This window comes from Phoenix dactylifera, chromosome 3 (genome assembly GCF_051530095.1).
Source record: "Phoenix dactylifera cultivar Ajwa chromosome 3, Ajwa_hap1_PhDact_Kaust_v1.1, whole genome shotgun sequence".
NCBI classification, from domain to species: domain Eukaryota; kingdom Viridiplantae; phylum Streptophyta; class Magnoliopsida; order Arecales; family Arecaceae; genus Phoenix; species Phoenix dactylifera.
Window position 1 is genome coordinate 30,800,949 of NC_143192.1, and position 24,988 is coordinate 30,825,936.

Sequence of the window (24,988 nt, forward strand, 5' to 3'; positions counted from 1 at the left end):
AAATATAAATTATACTGATAAGATTGACTTTGTATTTTTTAAAAATTTAGGATCAAGTATATGATTGTGAAATGATTCATATTCTTATAGCATTGTCTAATGGATACGTATGTGCAAATAATTTTCAGTTTATAAATAAGTGCATTTTTTCCTACGAAGATGACATATATAGGGTCTAATTATGACTTATGAATTTTTATAAAAATAGTCGAATTACCATAAATAATTTTATGATAGTTTTATTATTAAAGAATTATTTATGGATTATGAACTCTATAAAGCCATTTATTATCTAATTCACATATGATTTTAAAAAATATATTTTAAAAAAATGATTTAAGAAATAAGATTACAGACTCTCATGTGGCTATATATGGCCCTCGCCGGTAGGTATAATAGTTGGCATACAGTCCCCCTCCAGCGGATCTAATTGTTGGTATATAGCCCCACAAGGGGTATAATAGTTAGCATACGGTCTTGCCAACAAGTATAATATTAGCATATGGCCCCAAGAGTAAGCATAATAGTTAGCATACAGCCTCGCCATCAGGTATAATAGTTAGCAGACTATAATATCCAGTCGATTATGTCTCTACCATGGGTATAAGATGTTCTTAGCATTTAGTTTGAGAGTATTATTTTTATGCAATGATATGACTATTTATAAAATTTGCATATGCAATAACATGATTGGTTTATGACATATTTTATTATGAAGTTATTATGAAATGCTCTAATTACATAGCAAAATGGTTTAATGAATTAATACTATATTTAAGTTATATACTTGGAACTGTGTTTATGAATTTGCATGATTTATGCATACATGATTGGATTTTCGTATCATGGATTGTTATGTTACCATGTCTATGAAATATTTGGTTTGTAATAAAAGTTATTTTCTAATGATGCATTAAATTATGAAAAACTTATGCTTAATCTAGTAAGGTAATGCATGATTACTTAATGAGCTATTAAGCTCATTTTCTCTTTGTTCTTTTCAAACAAATAAGGCTGCTAGGTGCAGAAAGAGATAATTCAAGTGAAAGTCAAGATAATATGCGTCAAAGCATAGTAGCAAGCCAATAACAAATTTAGTTTATGACTATGAAATTATAGGTTATATAGCTTAAATATTTAAATGTTGGATTTACACAATCAGTGCCTACATCTCTTTGTTTAATAAATAAAAAAATAGACCACTATTATCATTATATAAAGTAGGTGCTGAAAATACTGAATCCATTGTGTTTTGAGTACACCCAAGTGACGATCCAAATACGATGCACATCTAGGATGGCTCGGGCTGTTCCTACATCATTGTTGACTCCTTCAAAGATGAGTGTCATGAAGAGTCCAATTCAAGTAGGATTCTTATCTAACTTGTGGTTGAATTAGACAAATGTTTGAATTAATTTAAAAAGAGTCCATGTTTAGTAGGAGTCCTTTAAATTTCAGATTGTAAGAGTCCAACTTATCCCGACCTCTTACTCTATATAAAAAGAATAAAATTCAGAAAACAAAGATTAGAATTTTTGTAGAAAATTTGAGAGCCTTCTTCTCGTGAAGGAAGTGAGACGCTTCTCTTCTCTTTTTCTTAGGTGAGATGCCAAGCCTTGGTAGGAGTTGGTGAAGGTGAGACTCCTTCTCCTTCTTCATGCCATCCCTTGGATTTGTGTGAGGGTAAGACTTTCTCATCCAAATCTATATTTATCTTTTTCTTCCCTCATGTTTTCAGCAATATCCCTTCTTTTCGTCATGCAATATCCATCATTATTTGAGAGTCTTTATGGAAGAAGGACTCCTCCCAATCCTCACGCCACAACCCATTCTTCACGCCATATCCTCTCCTTAATTAAGAGTCCTAGTAAGAGAAGGACTCCTCCCTTCTTTCTCACGCCAACAACCATTCTTATCTCACGCCAACCCTAGAGTCCTAATTCCATTAGAACTCCTAATCCCTAACCACCCACAAGTCCTTCATGCCTAACCCAATCCCACAATGAATCCAAGCCCACTTCCTATTGCGTCCACAATTCATCAGCAATTTTTGCACACGGGTGAGTCAACCCACACCCAATTGAACCCATTAGCCATCTTCATCATCACCTTCTTCCTTCCATCCATAAGAAACCCTAGCTGCAATTGAAGAATTAAAAAAAGGAGGGAATTAACCTCCATCCCCAATCTTCAACAATCACCCATCTCTGTTTGTATCAAGTGGTATCAGAGCAAAGATCCTTAATCACCATGAGTAGGAGAAACGGTAGTCCCTACCTTGCCGATCTACATCAACTTGGGTACTCTACCATCATGAGTACGAGAAGCAGTCGTTCCTACCTTACCGATCTACATCAACTTAGGTACTCTACCATCATGAGTACGAGAAGCGGTCGTCCCTACAATGCCGACCGACATCAACTTAGGTACTCTATCTTCATTAGAGCTGATCACGGGCCTTCTGGCCCGCCCAGCCCGGCCCGAAATTTTTCAGGCTTGGGCATTAAAAAAAGGCCCATGGGTCGGGCCTGGGTAGGAAAAGCGGCCCGACCAAAAAATCAAGCCGGGCCTGAAAACTTTTAAAAATGGCCCGGCCTGGCCTGCCCGGCCCGTGTTTTATATATAAAACACCATATATATATATATATCAAGTTTTAGAGAGCCCATTAAGCTATTGGGCCATTCTGGCCTATTTTCAGATTCCAAACAAAGAAAAAATCGGACATGTCGGGTCGGGCATGTCGGGTCGAGCCTATCGGATTGGGCCTGAGACCAGATTTATAAAGTCGGGTCGGGCCTGGACAAAAATTTAAGCCTGACAGTCGGGCCAGGCCGAGCCTGGGCATAGCCATCAGGCCTAATTTCTACTATAGAGCTCGGCCCGAGCCCGGCCCAGGTTTTGATCAGCTCTAATCTTCATGAGTATGAGAAGCGACCGTTCCTACAACGACGATCGAGAAGTAGAAGAAATGTTGGCTAAAATCACTAATTAATTTGCTGCTATGGCACAAAAGATGGATGTTGTAGAGGCGCAACTACAACGCCATCCTCAAGTTAGGTGAGGACCTCTAGAATGCAGCAACAAGGGCGTTCCTTTCTCTTGAGGTATTTCACCTTTCACGAGATCTGAAATTCTGCAAATAAGGTTACATATCCAGAGCGTGGAGTAGCAAGGGCCAACAAAAAGGAAAAAGGTCCTATGCCGCAAAGAGGAAGCCAATCCGATTGCTACAAGTATAGCAGCCGAGGACACCTTGCTGATGTTTGCCCCACCAAAGAACAGCGATTCGCATTGGCTTGTTAAGAAAACGAGATCACAGAGACATCTGTAGTTCCTCCTCAACCTGCTGAGATCGAAGTAGAGGAGAAAGACAACGAGGAAAAAGCACTTATGGTAGAACCAGAATGTTCAGATCTACCCATTTGTGTTGATTGCAGGGTCCTTTCGGATTTTAAGCAAGGAGAGATTAGATCTAAATTTTTTGAGGTAATCCCATCTGATTTCAAGTCGATTTTGGAGAACTTTTCTAATGCAACACCTAAAGATCTACCTAAGGAACTTCCACCGAAGCATGACATTCAGCATGCCATAGATCTCATTTCGAGATCTAATCTACTCAACCTCGTAGTTATCCTTTCTTTCCCACCATTGTCTTCACCAAGACCTTCTTTCCCATTGCTGCCCCTTCCTTTGTCCGCACCACCAAAAGTCATCCTGCATGTCCATGTCGAACACAACAATAAAGCCATAAATCTCATCATCAACAACGGGAATGGGATGAACATCATCTCCTACAAGTTGCTGAACAAGAGGAAGCTGAAATAGGAGCCTCATCCCGAGCCACACTGACCACTACGGATTGCTGGTTTCAAGTCCAAAAATTTAGTAATCCAGGGTGTAGTCTATGAGGTGAGTCGAGGAGATCAACCATGAAGATGAGGACATATTCGCCTCAGTTGCAAAGGAATACGATTCTAAAAATTCAAAAGAGATGCCATCTAATTTTGAGGTGAAAAATTGTTCATTAGTTGAAGTCATGAGGGGCACAAGCAGCGACCAGCCGATCCACCCACAGTGCCATGCTCCGTGCCCGCGCGCAATTCCGCAACTGAGCATAGCAGCCGCTGCTGCCATGCGCAATGCAGCCTCCTAGCGTTCGTCTGGATCTGCATCCTGTGCGCACTAGACTCGCGTCCTGTGCGCACCGTACCTGCGTTCGTGTGCAGCTATCCAGCTGATGGCCCCCCAGCACACCAGCCTCGAGTTCCAGTTCCACCAGGACTCTTCTGGCATGCACCATCCCGTACCCGTGTGCGCACCAGATGGCAAATCTCCGCGTAACCGCATATCCAGCACAATCGTAGTAGCCCAAATCTACTTGGGCTAAAAATCTTCAAATCACCCCCAACTCGACGGGGTCGAGTCCTTTCTTAGCAAAAAAAATTGATACAGAAGCAGGAGCCCAAATCAACATGAACATGCGTGGAGTTTGGATCCTTGCTTGGGCGTGCCCAAAATACATTAGGTCTAAGAGTTCCAGCGCCAAGACACATTGGGTCTAAGAGTTCCAGCACCGAATTAAACTGGGTCCAAGGGCTCCAACGCTAGAACACATTGGCTCCAAAAGTTTCAGCGCCAAGCTACATTGGGTCCAAGAATTTCAATGTCAAATTACATTGAGTCTATGAGGTGTTGAAGAGTCCTGATTTATTTAGAGTCTTTGTAATGAGTCCATGTGTCGTTTGAAAGAGTCCTAGCTGATTTAGAGTCTTAGTCATGTGCCAATTAAGGAGTCCATGTTGATTAGGAGTCTTGAGTTAAGGAGTTTGGGTCCAACATTGGGCATGTCCAATGTTAGATTAAGTCCTAAATTTTTAGTCTAAAGTTAGAAAGAGTCCTAGCTATTTTAGAGTCTTAGTTGATTTGAGAGTCCCAGATAATATGGTCTTAGTTGCTTAGCTTGTTGACCCATTCAAAGTCTAAATTTAGGATAGAAACCAAGGCGTGTGTGAAGACTTCTTATGGAGTGCATGAAGCCCTTCATGGCGTGCGCTACCCTCCTCAAAAAGTCACCATGTTTTTTTTCTTTTATTTGTTGCTGACTCCTTCAAAGATGAGTGTTATGAAAAGTCCAATTCAAGTAGGTGTCTTATCTAACTTGTGGTTGAATTAGTCAAATGTTTGAATTAATTAAAAAGAGTCCATGTTTGTAGGAGTCCTTGTTGAAGTAGGAGTCCTTTAAATTTCAGATTATAAGAGTACAACTTATCCCAACCTCTTACTTTATATAAAGAAACTATTGAAGAATAAAATTTAGAGAATAGAGATTAGAGTTTTTGTAAAATATTTGAGAGCCTTCTCATAAAGAAAGTGAGACGCTTCCCTTCTCTTTTTTCTTGGTGAGACGCCAAGCCTTGGTAAGAGTTGGTGAAGGTGAGACTCCTCTTGTTCATGCCATCCTTTGGATTTGTGTGAGGGTAAGACTCTCTCATCCAAATCCATATTTATCTTTTCTTCCCTCACATTTTCAGCAATATTCCTTCTTTTCCTCATGCAATACCCATCCTTATTTGAGAGTCCTTGTGGAAGAAGGACTCCTCCCAATCCTCACACCACAACCCATTCCTCACACCATATCCTTCCCTTAATTAAGAGTCCTAGTAAGAGAAAGACTCCTCCCTTCTCTGTCATGCCAAGAACCATCCTTATCTCATGCCATATTGTTTTCTCACGTCGACCCTAGAGTACTAATTCCATTAGGACTCCTAATCCCTAGCCACCCACAAGTTCTTCACGTCCTAACGCAATCCCACAACGAGTCCAAGCCTACTTCCTATTGCGTCCACAATCCATTAACAATTTCTGCATACAGTTGAGTCAGCCCACACCTGATTAAACCCAATTGAACCCATTATCCATCTTCATCATCTCCTTCTTCCTTCCATCCACAAGAAACCTAGCCGCAATTGAAGAAGAAAAAAAAATAGAGAGAGAGAATCAGCCGCCATCCCTAATCTTCAGCAATCATCCATCCCCATTTTGCGTCACTAGCTCAGTCTGCCCATCTGTCTATGGGAGCTAAGCACTTATAAATGAAAAAGTCATTCCCAGTCTCTGCCATGAGCTCCTCCAAAAATGTAACATAAACATTGGGCCTCAGTTTCAAATGATTGAAATTTGAACTCCATGTAGCCTACCACCTCTCGAAAAAATAGTCTTGCAATGAAAGATTTATCTATTGTCTTCCTACATGTAATAAAATGAGTCATCTTGAAAAAATGATCCACCACCACAAAGACTAAGTCAAAGACATGCTGAGTCCTTGGGAGCCCAAATATGAAGTCCATGCTGATGTGAGTCCATGGTGTGTCTGGCATTGGCAATCATATATAGACTCCTACATTCATTGTTGTCCCTTTTGACACTTGACACAGATAGCATTGCTCAACATATCTCCTTACATCCTTAGCTTAGGCCAATAATATTGCATGGGTACAAGTTGATATGTCTTGTCTCGACCAAAGTGACCCTCTCCTTGCAGTTCACGTAAGATTTATGTCTCAATAAACAATTGGAATACATAGGTAAGTCACTTTAAATAAGAAGCTATCTTGTAATTAAAAGTCTTCAGACTGTTGAGATTGCACCTCATTAAGAACACTAGCAAAGTATAGATTAGTAACCAACATATCTCTGAAAATATAGAATCCTGCTATATTAGCCTGCATGGTGGTAAGCAAACATATACAACTGCTCAAAGCATCTGCTACCTAGTTCTGTATACTTGATTTGTCGCAAAGCACGAACATAAACTCTTGCTGATAACCACTTAGCATGACGTGAACTGAGCTTTTCCAAGCCGTAGAGATATTTGAAAGCCTCATAGTCAGAATATAGAATGAACTTCCAATACAAAAAATAGTGTCACCAATGCTTGAGTATCTGCACCACAACATAAAACTCGATATCATATGTAGAATAGTTAAGCTTGGATCCAGGGCCGGCCCGACCCTTAGGCGACCTAGGCGGTCGCCTAAGGCCCCGGCCTAAAGGAAGGCCCCGCAAGGCATAGGCTCAAAGAAGAGCGAAGCGAAAATTTTAAACTTCGCTGCTATAGTGCTACGGCTACTTCCCGCCGCACTAGGGGCTACTCTCCATTGCACCAGGGGCTACTTCTCATCGCACCAGAGGCATCAGAGGCTGAAAAGACATGGAAAACATTCTGAAAAGCGTGGAAACAGAGTGAAAAACAGAGGTCCCATCGCACTGTTGCAGGCTTACAGCCAGGAAAGAGAAACTCCATTGACTCTTCTGGTCTTCTTCCTTTGTTCCTTTGATGTACCTTTGAGGACATCCTCTTCGAGGAGGTGGTGAAGAGGAGGGGCACCGTGATGTGGTCGATCCACCGGCCGACAACCATCTTCGGCTTCTCCCCATCGAACCTCATGAATTTGGTGGAGACTCCCTGCGTCTACGCCGCCATTTTCCGCCAAGAGGGGGCTCCTCTCCTGTGGCTAGGGGGCCGGGTGGCTTGGGAGGGGTTTAGCAATGCCTCCGATGCCGACCTTATCGCCGAGCAGCAGATCTGGACGGCAGTTGATTCATATGCCAAGAACGAGGCCTTCAACTATAGCAACGCGGATGTGTTCAAGTGGAAGCACTTTGTGGCCGTTGCTGGAGAAGGCGTTTGGAGTGGAGTGGGTCCGATACCGGGGGGAGGAGGCTCGATTTAAGCTAGTGGACGCCATGAAGAGAAAAGAAGCATTGTGGGAGGAGATGGTGGCAGACCCCGGGTTTGCACCGACGAGGTTGGAGGACCCAGCAGAGCTCTCGCTCCATTCTTCTTCCAAGTAAGAAACCAACAGCTTACCTCCCTCTCCATCTCTACCTGTCTCTCTTGTGCATTAATCGTTTTTTGTTGCCTATCAACTGGTTGTTGAATTGCCTTGCTTTGTTCTATGGATTATTTTTTATCGACGGACTCTATGTTGAGATCACTTTCTTGTATACCCCTTCTTTAAAAATTTTGGTTGCCAATGATTTGTCCAAGTTACACTTTTCCATGGGCTTATATGAGGAGAAATTTGAAATAGGGTAAAGAGAAATTTGGAAGCTTTGGCCTTTTACAGTGTTTTTTTTTCCCTTCTTCCTTTGTTGGTGGAGGAAAACATTGAGCTACATCCGCATTTTTTTTAATAAGAAAGGTACATAAGCAGTATTGCCAAGCATTATCTAATTTATTTAATCAGTTTCATGGGCTCTTTTTTAGAGTAATTACTTTTCCGTGCTTCCATTCAAAAATTATATTAAACTGAAGAGGCTTCTTGTCTATTTTTGTTAGATTCATGCATCTTTGTTGAAATAATGTACTTGACAGCAATCTATTTCTATATCATTTTTTTAAGCATTTTATACATATTAAAAAAAATATTATAAAAAAAGGCCTCATTCATTGAGTTCGCCTTAGGCCCCCAAATGTATTGGGCCGCCCCTGCTTGGATCCACTCAACTTTCGGCTGAAGTAACCTTTTCTAGCTCAAGACTGCCCCAATACCCACCTTGAAGTTATCCACAGTAATACCTTCTCCAGATATAAATATCTAAAAAATAATTCTTGATCAACAACAATTATGCATTTTTTCATGGGGACATATAGCTTCTCCTGCAAAGTGTCTGTAGTATCTCATGCAAGTTTTGCACATGCTCCTTTACACTTCGACTATATAAATCATCAAAATAAACAATTACAAAAACCTTCCAATGTATGGTTTCAATACATGTTTCATTACTCTCATGAATGTATTAGGTGCTTTTGATAGTCCAAATGGGATCATTAGCCATTCATATAACCCCTCACATGTTTCGAAGGTTATTTTCCACTCAATCCCTAGATTTTGTCCTTATTTGATGGTACCCGCTCTTCGGATCTAGTTTGAAAAACACCTTAGCTCCAGATAGCTGGTCTAATATATTATCTAACCTCAAAATTGGAAGCAATACTTCACCATTATTTTATTTATGGCTCTACAATCCACACATATGCATCAAGTTCCATCCTTTTCAAGGGTTAGGAGGGCTGGAACTGCACAAGAACTCATGTTCTCCTGAATGTATCCCTTTTCTAGAAGCTCATTAACCTTCCTAGACAACCTTGGGCTCGATTTGGAAGACTAGCTTATGAAATTTAGTCAATATTGTGCTAGATATCTCAAAGTGGGGGCAATTCAGATGGGAGCTCCTTGAAAAAAAATCAGCAAACTCCTGAATAATAGGTTAAGCCATCTTTCGAATGCCACTATTTTCCACAGCTTTCGTTCCTAACAAAACCATGATCATGCCAGACTTTGAAGCAACCACAGTAAATTGTGCTTGAGAAAGAAAACTGCTATTCTCTCAGAGTTGGGGCTTAGGTATCTCTTTCTTAGATAGTACTAACATAACTTTAGTGCCACTCATGACAAATGAGCAATTGTTCTTCTTTCGATCATGCATTATACCTCTGTGATATTGCTAATGATGCCTCGATAGAAGATAATAGGCATCCATTTCCATAAAGTCACACCAAGCTTGATCTTTTTGTACTTGCTACCAATAGAGAATAATACCAAGCAACTATTTGACACCACAACCTTGTTACCTTTCTTTAACCAATCTAGCTTATATGGATGCAATGCTTTTCTTTATTTATCTGCAACTTGGTCACTGGCTCTTATGACACATGATTATCATAGCTACTACTATCAATAACTATCTTGCATACCTTTTTATCAATTATGCAGATGGTATGAAAGATGTTATTCCACAACCAATCATCTCCTAACTCATTTCGTAGTGCAAGGTAAGTTCGCCATATGACCAGAGATTCCCCGACATCTCCATGCATAATCTCCTCCTCTAGTTTGCCCTCATACTCATCAAAAATAGTCAACGGTTTGCGACTTGAAGGTTCTCCTTCCCCATCCTCAACAATTTGTTTTCCTTCCCATCCCTTTAGCTTCTTGCAATCTACAACTTTGTGACCTAGTTCTCCACACTAAAAGCATCTTGTTCAACCTTGTGCATTTGGAATTGCCTGCAGAATTCAATTCTAAGTTGTAGTTAATACTACAATACTCTTAGGAATAGCAGAATTACCTCATATAGAAACTCGGTCTCTTGTTTTAGCACCTTAAAAAATCAATACTTGCCGGTTTCTTTGCAACTTCTTTTGTATCACTAGAGCACACTAATACCTCCGATAGTGAGCAACAATCCCTTAATAACAAATCCTATTGAATGCTTTGGCGTACACTCCTAGTATATCTCAAAACTAATTATTCTAGGACTTTGGCTTAATTATTTCGAGTTATCAAATCATAGAATTGTTTTAAATAATTATCAACTAAGTCACTTTCTTGCCTTAAATTTTGTAATCTATGATATAGAGTGCGAATATAGTTATAAGGAAGCAACTCACAATGCATCTTCTTCCTCATCTTTTTTCAATCATTGATTTTTGGCTTGGTGCATGCTCCCACATGATTTTCAATTGGTGCCACCATGCAGCTACCTTGCCTCGCAATCGTGTGCCACCAATAGTACTTTTTTGTCGTTTGGAATATTCTTAAACTCAAGAATTTCTTCAACTATATAATCAATCCAGGAACTCTGCGGTCAAGCTCCTTGAGAACTCAGGTATGTCAATTTTCAAGCCCTCCTCCCATCTCATTGGATCCCCACCAAAGGTTGGCCTCTCCTTGGTGTGATTGACGCAGTCGGGGTGGAAAGATTGCTGGATTTTAGGATGATAAGGGCTGATTTCTCTTTTTTTTCCTTTTTCTTTCTTCATCAATGGCGGCTAGGATTTCTTCTTTGTGGAAGGAAGGAAGAGGATGATGAAGATGGCTAATTAGTGTTCAATTGGATTAGAACTGATCAAAGAAATTGGTGCAAATTGAAGGGTGGCGGCTAAATTTGGGTTTGGCCTTTGGATTTAATTTGGTTCTTGATCTGAATTAAATGAGGATGTGGCTGATTAGGATGAGTCCCAATTGGATTAGGACTATATGGAATTGGTCAATGTGGTGGTAATTGGGTAGGATAATTATGAAAAATTGAGGAAGAGTCTCACCTCCTCAAGAATCCAAACCTAGGCGGAAGAAAGCGTCTCACCCTCTTTTCTCGCCAACTTGGCGTCTCACCAAGCTGAAGAACTCTCTCCATGTGAGGACTCTCTCAAGAGGCTCTGACAATTTTTCTAAATTTTTTTGATCTAATTTTATTCATCAAACCTCCTCTTATATATGGAGAGAGGTTGGCAAAAAATAGGAGTTACAATTCAGAATTTATTTAGACTTCTAACTAATAAGGACTCTTTTAAAATTCAAATCTCCTGATTAACTACCTAAACACCTTGCCACCTAAGCCTAGACCAAGGTGAAACCTCTACTTGGGTGTGTGGATGGAAGCTAGGAAGAAAAGTATCAGCTGCACACAAGATCCTTCTTGCAGATGAGATCTTTGACCAAGTCAAGGCTCTCATCCTCTCACACGTGAAGGGATTAATCCCTTTCTTGACTAGGTCAATTTTCCTCATAACGAACTCTTTTGATGCGACTTGGCATTCAATTATATGGACTCAATTTAAGAACTCAATTCAGCAAATCATGAATCTATTTAGGACTTAATCTAGAACCCAATGTGAATTAAATCACTTACTACATGGACTCAATCTCATTACAACTTAGGCTCAATTTTTTCTCAACAAGGACTCAAGCACACAACTCCTAAATTAAATAAAGATCCTTCAACGCCTTGGAGTCAGTTAAATCAGGCGTTGGGACAATTAAACCCAATGTGACTTGATGCTGAAAATCTTGGACTCACTATAATTTATTGCTGGAACTTTGTGGACCCCATGTGATTTGGTGCTCACCCAAAGAAGGGACTCAATCACCACGTGCGCCTCTAGTTTGGGCTCATACTCCTACATCAATCTCTTAGAAAGAGTTGACCATGTCTATCCTCCTCGACCTCTTCCACACATGAGGGGGGTTTGATTTTGTGACGCTTTCGAGTAAGAAATTTGATTTGACGTTGGATCTTCGCTATATCCAAGACTGATCTACTTTCTTACGCTCCTCCCACTATAGCTACCTACATTGTCTGCTTCTTCTTCAGAACCATCCGAATCAAATCAGAAACTCAAGCTCCCAAATCAACTGATGCAATAGAAAAAGGAATAAGAGATGATTTGATCGACGAGGTCATGCTCCAAAGATCAACATGAAAAAACAAAAAGTAGATTGAAGAATTCTTCACTTGGTGAAAGAAATTCTCTCAAAAAAAATTGTTATAATATCTCAAAGATTGTCCCTTATAATATACTATATGCATACTTAGAGCACATGATACCGTAATCCTAATTCAAATATAAGACCCAATATACAATCATACTCAAAATAGGACATGACAATGAGAGAGTACACTAGAATTATTCTATTATAAATATAAAAATATGGCTAAAATTTGATATTGCCCCTAATGAAAAATTTATAGAAAAATCAAATTTTTGCTTATTGTAGTTTTCGCTTGTGAATCCGCACATTATGTTACATCACAAAGTGATAGACTCCAAATTCTCCTACTTCCCAACTAAAGCCATTTGATCCATGACTTTCGCTTCCAAATAATATTCTCAATAGAGCTAACCTTATACAACTCCCATGCATTGGCTCTCTCTCTCTGAACACCTCCCAAGACAAACTCAATCTTCCTTCAAAACATCAAGCTCGTTTCTAGGTTCTATCATAAATCTAATTGGTTACTTCTAATTACGTAAATCAATAGTTCAAATTACACCCTTCTATAACAGTTAATAGATTCCTAAAGCTCTTTCTTGTATTGATGCTTTCTAACTTATCAAATTCTACATTTATGCTTCTTCTTGATAAATCTATGTTTTGGCACAAAATTAATAACTACTCTAGCTTTAGATTTGCACTGAAACTGCCATTGTTCTAGCAAAGGCAAAATATTTTCATTAAACCACTATTCTATTTCAAATCTTAAAATTTCTTTGCAATATCTTATTTAAATTATGACTTAAAATATGATCGAATAATGGCATAGGCAAAGCAAATAGCTTAGAATCAGGTCATATATGTAAAAACTCTATCCGACTTGGTAAAAATAGGATCTCTCACTCCAAGTAAACTTTTTAACAGCAACTGCATATCCTTTATACTCCCTTCTCTACCACTTCTATCAATTTTAATCCTTGTCACATTAAAATATCTCACAACACCCATGGTTTGGAATATGAGCTTCTCACCTTGCATAATGCCTCCTTTAACTTCAATTTCTTAGCAAGATCATGAGGCCTAGAAACAATTGAATATAAGTCTTTATGAACATTAGCTTAGCTGATAAAGGGATTGGGTCTTAATATCGGATCCAAACATTCTACCCACTAATTAGATCAAACAATTAAGAGTCCTTTAGAAGATCCTGAAGCATTCAGCCACACCAAGAGTGGACAATAGGCCCTCTTGATGATTTAAGAAAAATGTTAAAGGGTCTAAAGTTTTGGACTCTTGGGGGGAAAATAGTGCATCCACTAATCTTCTTTTATCAGGCAAATGATATCCCTTTTCATCCAACGAAGTAGTTTCATACTACTTTTACGTCACCTCATTTAACCACTTCCATAGCTTCTTTTATCAGGCAAATGATATCCCTTTCTCCCCTTTCTTAGCAAAGGCTTTCTTTTACTTCAGCAACTCCTTTTTAACTCAACCATCTTTCTAAACCTATCTACCTCTTTATTTCTCAATTCTTGCAACAAAAGACTTGCATCCTTATTTTCAATAGATATCTTACATTTGTGAGCCATTTCAATTAGCTACTCACTAAATAATTTGTCAAAACCTATTTTCGTAATGGAACCATAATTCGCAGAACCATTAATCTCTCCCTTCTTGTTATGCATTTCTATCCTTCAACTAAATCTTCCCTTTTTTTAATCTCTCCACAACCTTAGAAGTGCCTCCAACCAATAAAGTTGGCACTCATTCTACTTGAAAGTCCAACATTTGATTACGAAGTCCTTGCTTCTCATCATGGCAATCAAAATTGGGTGAAAAACATTAATAACCTCCTTGCCTTTATGAGAACCAATGAGGCTGAGCTAGACCAGGTTTTCTTGAACTCTCCATCTTCCCTACCACTTCATTCATATAATTGGCAGACTTTTCCTAACTTCTCTTTATTAAATGTAACAAGATTGACAATGTTATTTTTTGCCCAAACAAAGCTTCGGAATGTCCAACAGCTTAATCCACACTATGAGTTTATTATATCCATCCTCTATTTTTTATGGATGAATATAAATATCCTATCACAACCCAACCGAACCACATGAGGTAGGTATATGATACAACCACATATTCCTTAAAGGTTAACATCTTGAAATATAAAAGGCCTTGAAAAAATCCTATATTCAATTTATACTGATGGCAAAAGTAAGAAAAACCAAATATGCATCTCATAAATAACAGACTATGGCTTACATCAGAGAAACTATTAAATCAATTCTATATATTTTATTAGAAACTAGTACCAAACTTTTCATCATTCAAAGGTCCAAAAATCTACAACTGTCCAAAATAATATTGGAGTTAAAATTACCCTAATTTTTTGGCCTCCTTCCATGTCAAAAATGAAATACAATCCATGCTACAAAATAGCTAGCCCTACTCCTAGTTATACTCCCAAAATAATATCTCACCCGCACTTATACTCTAATATTTGCAAAATAAAGGAAAACAAGATAGTGAGTACACTATCCCAATTAGTATCCCACATACATTCCTATAATTTAATTTAGGATCAAAAATATGTGCAAGAGATTTTCACAAAAAAATAAAAGAAATATGCTAAGATGGATATATAAATTGATTAGTAATTCAGCCATAGATTAAAAGAGATCATATAATTTCAATAAGTTCCAAATCAGCCATACTTACAACCTAGAATAGTAGAACCCTTTTAATAAGTTGGTTCTAGTCATGTTTATTCCTCCTGGATATTAATCTCATGAAGCTAATTATCTGCATGTGCATCAGTGCATGTCATCCACACCCAACATAACCACAACCAATTAGCAACTATATGGAGAAAAAAATTCATAACTCATCTATAACTTCATTAATTCTAAAACAATAAATCCTACTACAAAAGTCCTAAGGGAGCATGTAAGGACAATAACCTTTTCGTGCTAACCAAATACCTTGCAAATTTCTTGAACACCTTAGCAATTAACCTAAAACAAGGTAATTAAGGGCTAAAATCTTGCTATTTGATTATCCCCCTTTTACATGATCAATTAGGCATTTCCAAATCCTAGGCATATTTCGATAGAGGCAGATCTAAATGAAAATTCTCCCTATAAGAGAATCGTAAAATCACCAAATTTTATTCTAGTAAATGACTATAGTCATCCCACTCATAAATTGCTAAATTTCATAAGCAAATTCGAGGTCTAAGTGGAGTAATAATTGATTGAATTAGGGTGTTGCAATCTTTCTTATTCTGTGGATAGCTACGATCATTTCACCACTTCCTATAATTTTCCTTTGATTGACATATCAAAAATTTTGAGTTTCGAAATTAAGGCATTAGTATTCCAATATCACCAAATATCACATCAAAATACCAATTCCAAGCAAGTTTTGATCAAATATAAAGCCATTGTTTCGTTCCTCTGTTCCTTGTAGATTAGCCTAATTGAACAATTTAATTAACTAATCAAACAGCCTTCAAAAAATTCTCAAATTTTTTACATTTATTGTACTTGAGTTAACAACTTCCATATTTCCAGATTAAAACTCTAATATTCTTTTGTTTCATAATCCAAAAATTGAAAGGGACTTGTTTCGACTGTGGAGCAAGAGCATATCTCTATAAGGTTTGTTGCAGTATTAAAAGGTAGTTTTAGTGCAGACTGAAAGGGCATTCAAGTTTATGTTTTATCAAGCTTCCTTTTCAAGTCTCTTGGGAGGAAAAAAATTACAGAAAATTACTTTTCCATTCCTCTAAAGACTCCACTGTAACAGGAGGTCCCTGTTGATCCAAAAAAAAACTTCCGGTCCACCACTAAATAATTCTCTAATTTTCGGTCCCTGAGTTACTGTTTTCTTTAAAATATAGTACCCAAAGTGCCTTCAGGTTACGGTAAGTACCCCTATGTTATGTTACAGTACACTATTTGTTATAAACGGATCTAACTTTGGACCGCTAAGCAACTTCCCAAAAAAATTAAAGATAGAGTGTCTGGCACATCCATCTCTATAACTATTAATAAACATCCAGACTAATGATGACTACATATTTACTTGGCTTTCCAATCACAAGTGCAAGGTATTCAAGTCTGTGTGTATGACTATTAGAAAAAAAAAAAAAGAAGAGAGGAAGAAGTCGGTGTAAATGGACACATCCGGACTAAATTGGACGGCTTAAAAACCATGAGTATTCTAAGAGTACTAACGGCTGAACCGCGATTTGTTTTATTTAAACCCTTCTTTTCTTTCCTACGTCCGATTCAAATTGCTCTCCCTTCCCCTCCCTCTTCTCCTTCTCCCTCTCTCTTGGGCGCGGAAATTCTTGTTCTCTGGGTTCCTAAAGAAAAGAAAGGCTTTTCTCCATCACTCCCCCCCTATCTTTCTCTCTTGTTGAACCCACCCCCCCCTGCATTCATTCTTGGAGCTCAGAAGATCCGGTGTCTGCGGGTTTCTTGGGCTTTCTTGGTTATCAACCATCTTGGCAATGGAGCTCTCAGAAAGATCGATCACAGAACACATGCAGTCCAAGCTCCTCGACTGCAAGCAAGCCTGCGCTGACCTCAACAATGAACTCTCTTCTCTCGCGGAGCGCTGGGAGCCGAAAGGCCTCCACATGGAACAGCGCGAGGTCGGCTTTCCTTCTCCCACAATTACCTCGGATTCTTTTTCTTTCGTTCTGTTTTCGTTCTGCACTTCTAAAGTTCTTGCTTATGGAGATCTTTTTTTGTGTGGGAGCCGTAATAGGATGAAGTGAGGGCGATCCACAAGGCATTGAAGGAGTGCATCCGGAAGCAGCATGATGTGGCATTCGTCTGTGACATGATTGGGAATGAAATGAAGACATTAGAAGACCAATGCGCTGACTTGGAGATGTACAATAAAGATTCTGAAGAACTGGTACGAGATGAATCTTCTTGATTTTATACTTCTTGAATAAACCTTAAAGAAAAAATGATTTGACTAAATCCTGAAATAATGATGATCTGGTTCTTATTTATATATTTTTGTATTATCATAACATAGAAATGTGAAAGCTAATGACAAAAGAACAAGAAAATGGCCAAGGAAATTCTTAAATTGGCAGGAAACAACAAACACATGATGCTGGTAGTCTTTGCTTTGGGAACATCTAATGTCATTCCTCTTGATGGAAGGACATGTTGTTGCTGTTCATATTCTGACTTCTTGTGTTCTTGAGTTTTTGATAGAGCCATTAGTTTATTTTGGTTATTTCTTATGAATGCTCAAGCAATTCTTTCAATGATGTCAATGTACTGATGCAAGATTATAAGGTGTTCTATTTGTAGTTCACTTACTCCTCGTTGCTATTTTCGTGTTTTTGTATCTGTCCAGATTAGTGAAATATCACATGGAGACTGACGAGGAAGACAACATTTGCATAAAGTTTCTGCTATCCTTGCTTTTGATTTCATATTTTGAAAGACATAAAACATTGCTTTTAGAAGTTCTCAAGAATTTACATAACAATTTGAAAAACAAAATGCTTTTATCATACATGTTGTTTAGTTCATCGTCCTTCTTGGATATTTGAAATCAACAACAGAAAACAAGACCAATGCCAAGTGGGCCCTAACATTTTGGAATAATCTTTTTATTAAAAACAAGGTAACTTGACTTCTGATAATGGTGTTTAAATATACGCTCTGCTTTTTTGCTTTAGGTAGTAGTCTGCTTTCTTTTGAATTTCTATTCCATTAGAGGAGCATTCTGTCCTCCAATGAAGAGTAGGTTTTCTTTGCTATTAGATTTTGAGCTAAAAGCACTAACACTGCTGAATCAAAACTCATTTGGTTCTAAAGTAACTGAAATCATTACAGTTTCAAACCTTGACTAGGAAGTAGAAATGTCCTAACAAATGAGCAATATAAGCTATTTAACAAAGGTTTCTGTACTCATTGGAAAGAGATTTGTCTTGATTTAGCATGCTTGCAATGACTGATGGTTGAATAAACTATGGTTGGAAGTCTTAGGAAGCATACAATTCAGTGAAAGAGCTCCACTAGGTTAACTCCTTATGTACAGGATTTTGACAATTTAGAGTTTGACCATGCATCTCTCTTTGGAAAGCTTCTTGTGTTAAGATGCCTTTTCCTCTATAGGCATTTATAGAAGACTTTTAGCCCAAAGTTGGAGCAGAATGAGTAATAATAAATATTTTAAGTAAGCCAGTTTGCTAACGAATATTTACAACCTGCACAAGAATTAAAAAAAGAAAAAAGAAAGCTTATTTAGTTTTCATAATGATGTTTAGTTTTCATATTGATGTGGTTAAGAATACACATAGAAAGTCAAATGATAATGAGAACCTTTGTATGGTTAAGCCCAACCTAAATGCAACTTGAGAATCCATTGAAGATACTACAAGATATATTCTTAAACAGAGGGTTTTAAGCATCCAGTAGTTCGTGGATTGCAGCCTATGTGTTTGGATCTTCGTGCAATTTCATCATTGATTTATTTAGAATTTGATTACTTATTATGTGTACTCTCTAGTAGTAAACAGAGATCAAGTTTACCACATTGATTAGACATCCAAACTGAATCTGTTGGCAACTCCAAGTGGTGTAATAAATTGTGTTGGATGAATCAAGATGTTATTATGCGTTGGCATGTCAAAGCCAGATAAATATTAGGTTTCAGTAGAATAAGAAACATCGACCCAAGATGTTTTTTTGGAGGAAAGTTCATGAAGAGACTAAAGTCGAATCATTTGGACCTTATGTATTGAAGTAGAAGATTTAGTAGATATGGTAGCTGTAAATGCATTTGTGAAGTGTTATAAGGAATCAATTCTAAAGAGACGTTATATATGTCAAGTAGTATTTTGCTCAAATGTGTGCAGTTTGTTGGTCGCAGAAACTTGAAAGAAACATGGAACTGAATAATCCCATGAGACCCAACTGTCTATTCGGAATATGACTTCAGAAATAGAACATATACATATCCATAAACATAAATACGTACATATATACATGTATCTGTCACAGAAACTTGAGAGAAACATGGAACTGAATTATCCCATGAGATCCAACTGCCTATTCAGAATATGACTTCAGAAATAGAACATATACATATCCATAAACATAAATACGCACATATATACATATATCTACATGTATGTATGTATATTTGTATGTATTGTATTATTATAAGAAATCTAAAGAGGAACTAAGTTTGCTGGGCTGATGTTGTAACCTTCACGATGAGAATTATGTTGTTCATTATCTTCTTAATATTTGACTAACTACAGAATTTGGTACCTTCTAATGTTTCTACATTAAAATAAACAATAGTTTGAGGTCACTAAATTTCTGGAAACATACATTGACATTAATTTACATAGTGAGCTGCTTGGATTTCATATATATGAGATTGTATATGTTGGAGTTTTAACTTAGAAAAGAGATTTAATTTTAAAAAATAAATATACCAGCCTTATCCTCTAAATTTTAGATGGTTTAAGAACTTTAAAATTCTTATCCTTCTTTCAGAAGAGTTGCGACTCTTCTAAAAAGAACGTTGGTTCCAGCTTTCATAGGGATGCGATGTTTCTGAAACATCGCATCTTCGAAAATGTCGCACCATATCGATCATTGGATAGAGTCTATAAATAGGCTCTTGGTCCCGTGTTTTAGATTACTCAATCAAATAACTACTTCTCTGCTTTCTGAGATGCAACAGAGAATTTTTCTCTCTTTTTTTCTTTTTCCTTCTTTGAGTCTCTTTCGAGTTTTCTTTTTTATCTGGGCATCTGAAGGAGTCGGTTGGGTCAAGTCTCCCCAGCGATCGTCCTCGTTAGAGGAGGATTGGGTCAAGTTTGAATAAAAAGTTACGAACTTAGCATTGATGTTTTCAGGAATATTAGAAGTAGCAAAAGTTTGAATAAAATTTGGATACAATTACTAAAGAGGGGCAAGAGCATCAATCACATATAACTACAACAGTAATCTCTTGAACGTAAATATTATACATGAAAAAAAAAAATACAGGCACAACTAACAAAGAGTTTGGTCATTATATCTCAAGGATGACATTGCGGAATTCCTTGAGCCAAGCTCAGGTGCCTTCTTTATCCTGTGAAAGCACGAGAGAACTGACAAAAAATGTTGGCAGAGCTGGTTGTTTATATAATAGTTTCCAATAATTTGAAATGTCAGAGACTAACTATGAGTATACATGCACAAGAGTTGCCACAATCAAAATCTTAGGAGTGATAACATAAAAAATATGTCAAGTGTTTTTTAAAAAAGGTTTTGCTTTTCATGCCTATTCGTAGATGATGTCAGATATCACAAATTTAGATTGTAAGAAGGCCCAAAATATACAATTATACAAGGTTATGTCCTTCTCATGTCTTCGGCAAACATTTTAGATGACAAAATAATATATCAACATCTTTGTAGATCAAACAACAGTGCACATGCTAATTTAGTAGTTGGTAGGTAGCAGGAAATGCAGCACAGAATGTTTTGACCTGGCTACAGTTAGTTCACCATAGATTTCCACTTGCACAACTCGTAGCTTTCCTGAGACAGGGAAACTAAACGAACAAGTTCTCTGTTGGTAGTACATTTTCTGAAAATCTGTGACAGGAAATTGTATGCATGTCTGCGGGGTTGTCCCAGAGTTTGAGATTTAGTTAATTCTGGGCTGAAGTCCTCAATCCGAAATTGTTCTTGAAAAGTAATAAACATCAAATTATCGGAGACAGTGGCCTTTCAAAGAAAGCTGTCATTATATATTAGTTGTTATCCGTAGACATGAAACCATACTGTTGTGCAGCCATCTTCATGAATCTCTCCCTTGTTCGTATTTTAGTGATTTCTTAAAAGCTTGCTCATTAATCTGAATATTGCTGCATTCTCTAGATTAAAGAATACACTGCTAAGCTTGAAGGCATTCAAAAGGACAATGAGAAAATGAGTCTTTCTCTTCATCATGCTGAAGAGAAGGTATGAACATAGAACAACATCTTCTTTTTATAATATTTACCATCCTACCTTTCATTAACATATGCGTCTATGTTATTCAAGATCAACGAACTCTACGAGAAGAACAGCAGCATGTTGTCGCAGATATGTAGACGAAAATACCACCAGGGAGCTGAGAGTAAGCACTCTTTAAGTGCTTCTGCTCATGTGAGAAAATTTTTAGATTAATTTATATTTGAATTTATTGTTAGCTATGATTTATGAATTTGAGATATTAAAGAAATTTTTTTTAGTGAATCTTTGGGTTTATAACTTAGTCATACATATAGATTGGGTGCTCTCAGTTTGAAAGTTAAGTTGTGAGACACTTGGAATTGTGTTGATAATACTGGAGTTAACAATTTTTCGGGTCAGATTCGTGACTTGAGTTTCTGATTTTGCCGCATCCACAGGTGACGTGCTTGTGTCATTCTGAATTATTAGTTTTTGGATTCCTGCTTGCATTTCTCAATTATCAGGTCCAATTCGAAGAGCTATTCTCAGCAAAATGTGCGCAGACACTTATGGTTCATATTTATCTTGCATGTTTATAATTTAAGTTTCCCATAAACTGAAAGAAATCTTTCCTCCAGGCCCTGGCCGCACCTAGACATCTTGAAATTTGTCCTCATGACTTGGCATCTAATGCAATTTCATGGTTACCTCGATCTGAGATTTTATTCAATGTGCTTTGATGGTTAGCTGATACCCAGAATCAAATCTAGGATTAGAAATGGAACTATTACATTCTTTGATGTTTTGTTCTTGTAATATGTGTTGCTTGATTTGTTGGTCAGTCAGAATGTTCTCTTCTTGTTTTAATTTTTTTTCTTCCATGTAACAGGGAAAGTAAATGAAGTGGACACCGCATATAACGGGAACAGCAAATTCTCATGTTCGCCTCTGTGACAGACCTGAAGTAGCATATGTTTTTTTACTAAGGTTGTGACTGGTGCATTTGAATTGTTCAATGCTAATTCTTGTTGTAAAAAGCATTAGGAGGAAGTCAACATGAAAAATTAGTTCAACTGATGGTGAAGGGGTACCACTACCGTTATATTTTAGTATCTAATTGTGCTTCTGATGAAAAAAAATTGTGTCCTCGCTTGTTACATCATTTCGCTTGTTACACAACTCTTGTTGACTTTGTGTCCTCGACACCAAAGTACCTTTTTCCGTTTCATGTTGTTTGATTTGATATAATTCATTAGGGTTCCAGCTTCAGTTTCAATCTAGACATCTTTATGGTTGCTAAGTAAGTTGTATTGTGACTACTCCAAATTTAATCCTTGAACACTGCACCGTGAATGTGCGATAAATCTAATGATTTAGAAAATCTAATGATTATTTTGATTTTATTCCATTTAGATGATGCTGAAGCAAGACTGAGTAGCAAGGCTCGAAGGTTTGTATCAGGCAGGAAGCAATGGGATCAAAGTATCCTAATCTTAATGTTGTGCCAAGCTGGTGAAGGAATACATGTTGTTTAAGGAGGAAGAAAATATAATTAAAGCTAATCTCTATTGTCAGGAGGGAAGTTACCCCCTCATATAGTGATCGCCTACATAGTATAATCTGTTATCAATACACTAATTCCATCTAAATGAATTGGTTGATCGTCCATTGCTTAATCAAGTAAACAGATGATGATTTTATCATAACTTGATCATAAAAGCATGAGACAACAGCTTAAGGTAAGGTGATTTTGATATTCAAAAAAAATTATAGAGTTATTTTTCAAAAATCATTATGAATATCAAATGTTTTCCATGATTCATTAAATATAGTAAATTTCCTCTATTCAATTCCAAAGTATTAAAGTGGATTTTGCATAAAAGTTCCTTTTGATTATTGATTTTACAAGAAAAGATTCGAATTTTTCTTTTCCTTTTGCAAATGATACACGTTTTGGGACCTGGGATTATTTCTCTCTTGGATCTCAGTATGTGATTGGTGATAGTCTAAATAAATGTGTATAGAATGCTTAAAATATATATATTGGATATTTAATAAACATGTGGTAAGTGTCGGGTAAATGTGTGTCACCTATCTTATACCTAGATCTCGGGACAGAATTACTTAGGGACACCTAAATGTGGATTGTTCTGAAAATAATTTGAATGAATTAAGATTCATCTCCTATCATGTGCCTTGAGCAGCCACTATCAAGATACCACTTCATTTTTATGATGCGGGCAGCAAGACACACCTGCAATAAGAATTTTAAGTTTTTGATTTAGATACCCATGCTTTCTTCGATTCTTTGAGGTTAGTAACTTTGGTTTCTTTTGGAATACAACTTTTCTTAATCATTATACTACCATCATGTCTAATATTACAAGAATATGATTCATATTCTTGTATACTACAGCTATAACATGTGATTTTAGGAAAGTAAGTGCCCGAAGCTTTCACACAAATATTCTTAAGAAATTTCTGCCTTTTCAGTGAATTATAACCAAGACTGACTTTGTTATACACCGCTCTTTAATTATCTAAAAGTATTTATAATTTTTCAGAACTTAATATAAATTTCTCAATAATTAGTTTTAGCCTATCTACCCCTTTCTTTAAATTTTGATTTCATCAGTTAATTCTTCTTTTTATTAAGAATATCTTCATTTTATTAATTAAAATCTTGTAAGCCTTTTCATTTTTTTATTTTTCAATCCTAACCATTTTTATTCATCCAAAAGATCATAAAATGCTTCTTGCAACACATCAAATGTAAAATCAAGGTTAAGTTTAGACTTTACCTTATTGTCATGGGCTATAAGGCACAAATTTGCTACATCTTGGCTTTCCTCATTTGAACTACTCTTCTCATTATCACTCCATATCGCTAACATTGTTTTTTCCTTTGGCTTCTCGGGCCTAGGCTTCTTACGTACCAAATGGGGACTCCCTTTCTTTTTCTTCGCTTTGCTCCCCCTTGGCCTAAGGCTTTTTTTTTTCCTTGCCTTTTCTTTCTCATAAATTTTTTGAATTTTCTGGTAATCAATACCATCTCTTCGTCATCTATAGGCACCTTCTAATTCTTTGCTTTCTTCCTCTTTGATAGTGATTGATTTGAGGGCAATGGTTCTCTTCTTCTTTGACTCCTCATTATTATTTTGCTTCATCATGAGTTCATGAGTCATCAATGAACCAAGAAGAAGGTAACTTGTTCAAGTTCTTCACCTCTTGAATCATAGTCACCTTTGCCTCCCACAATCTTACAATGAGCTAAGCTTTTTTCTTACAAGATAATTGTTAGAATAAAACTTGCTAGGGCTTTTAAGATCATTAATAATATTAATAAAGCATGTAAATATTTTAGTATTAGACTCCATTTTAAAAAGCTCATATTTTTGTATAAGCATGTTAATTTTAGATTCCTTAACTTTGTTAGTGCTTTCATGAGTTACCTCTAGCCTATCTCAAATATCTTTAGCAGAATTACAAGTTGAAATCCTATCAAATTTATTTACATCCAAAGAGCAATACAATATATTGAAGGCTTTAGCATTGAGATGAGCATTTTGTTAAATCTCATCCCATTCGCTTTTGGGCTTGAATGAGACAATACCATTAATGACTTTGATGGGTGTGTAGGGACCATTAATTATGATGCTCTACATATTATAATCAAGTGCTTGTATAAAAATCTTCATGTGTGCCTTCCAATATGTAATTTG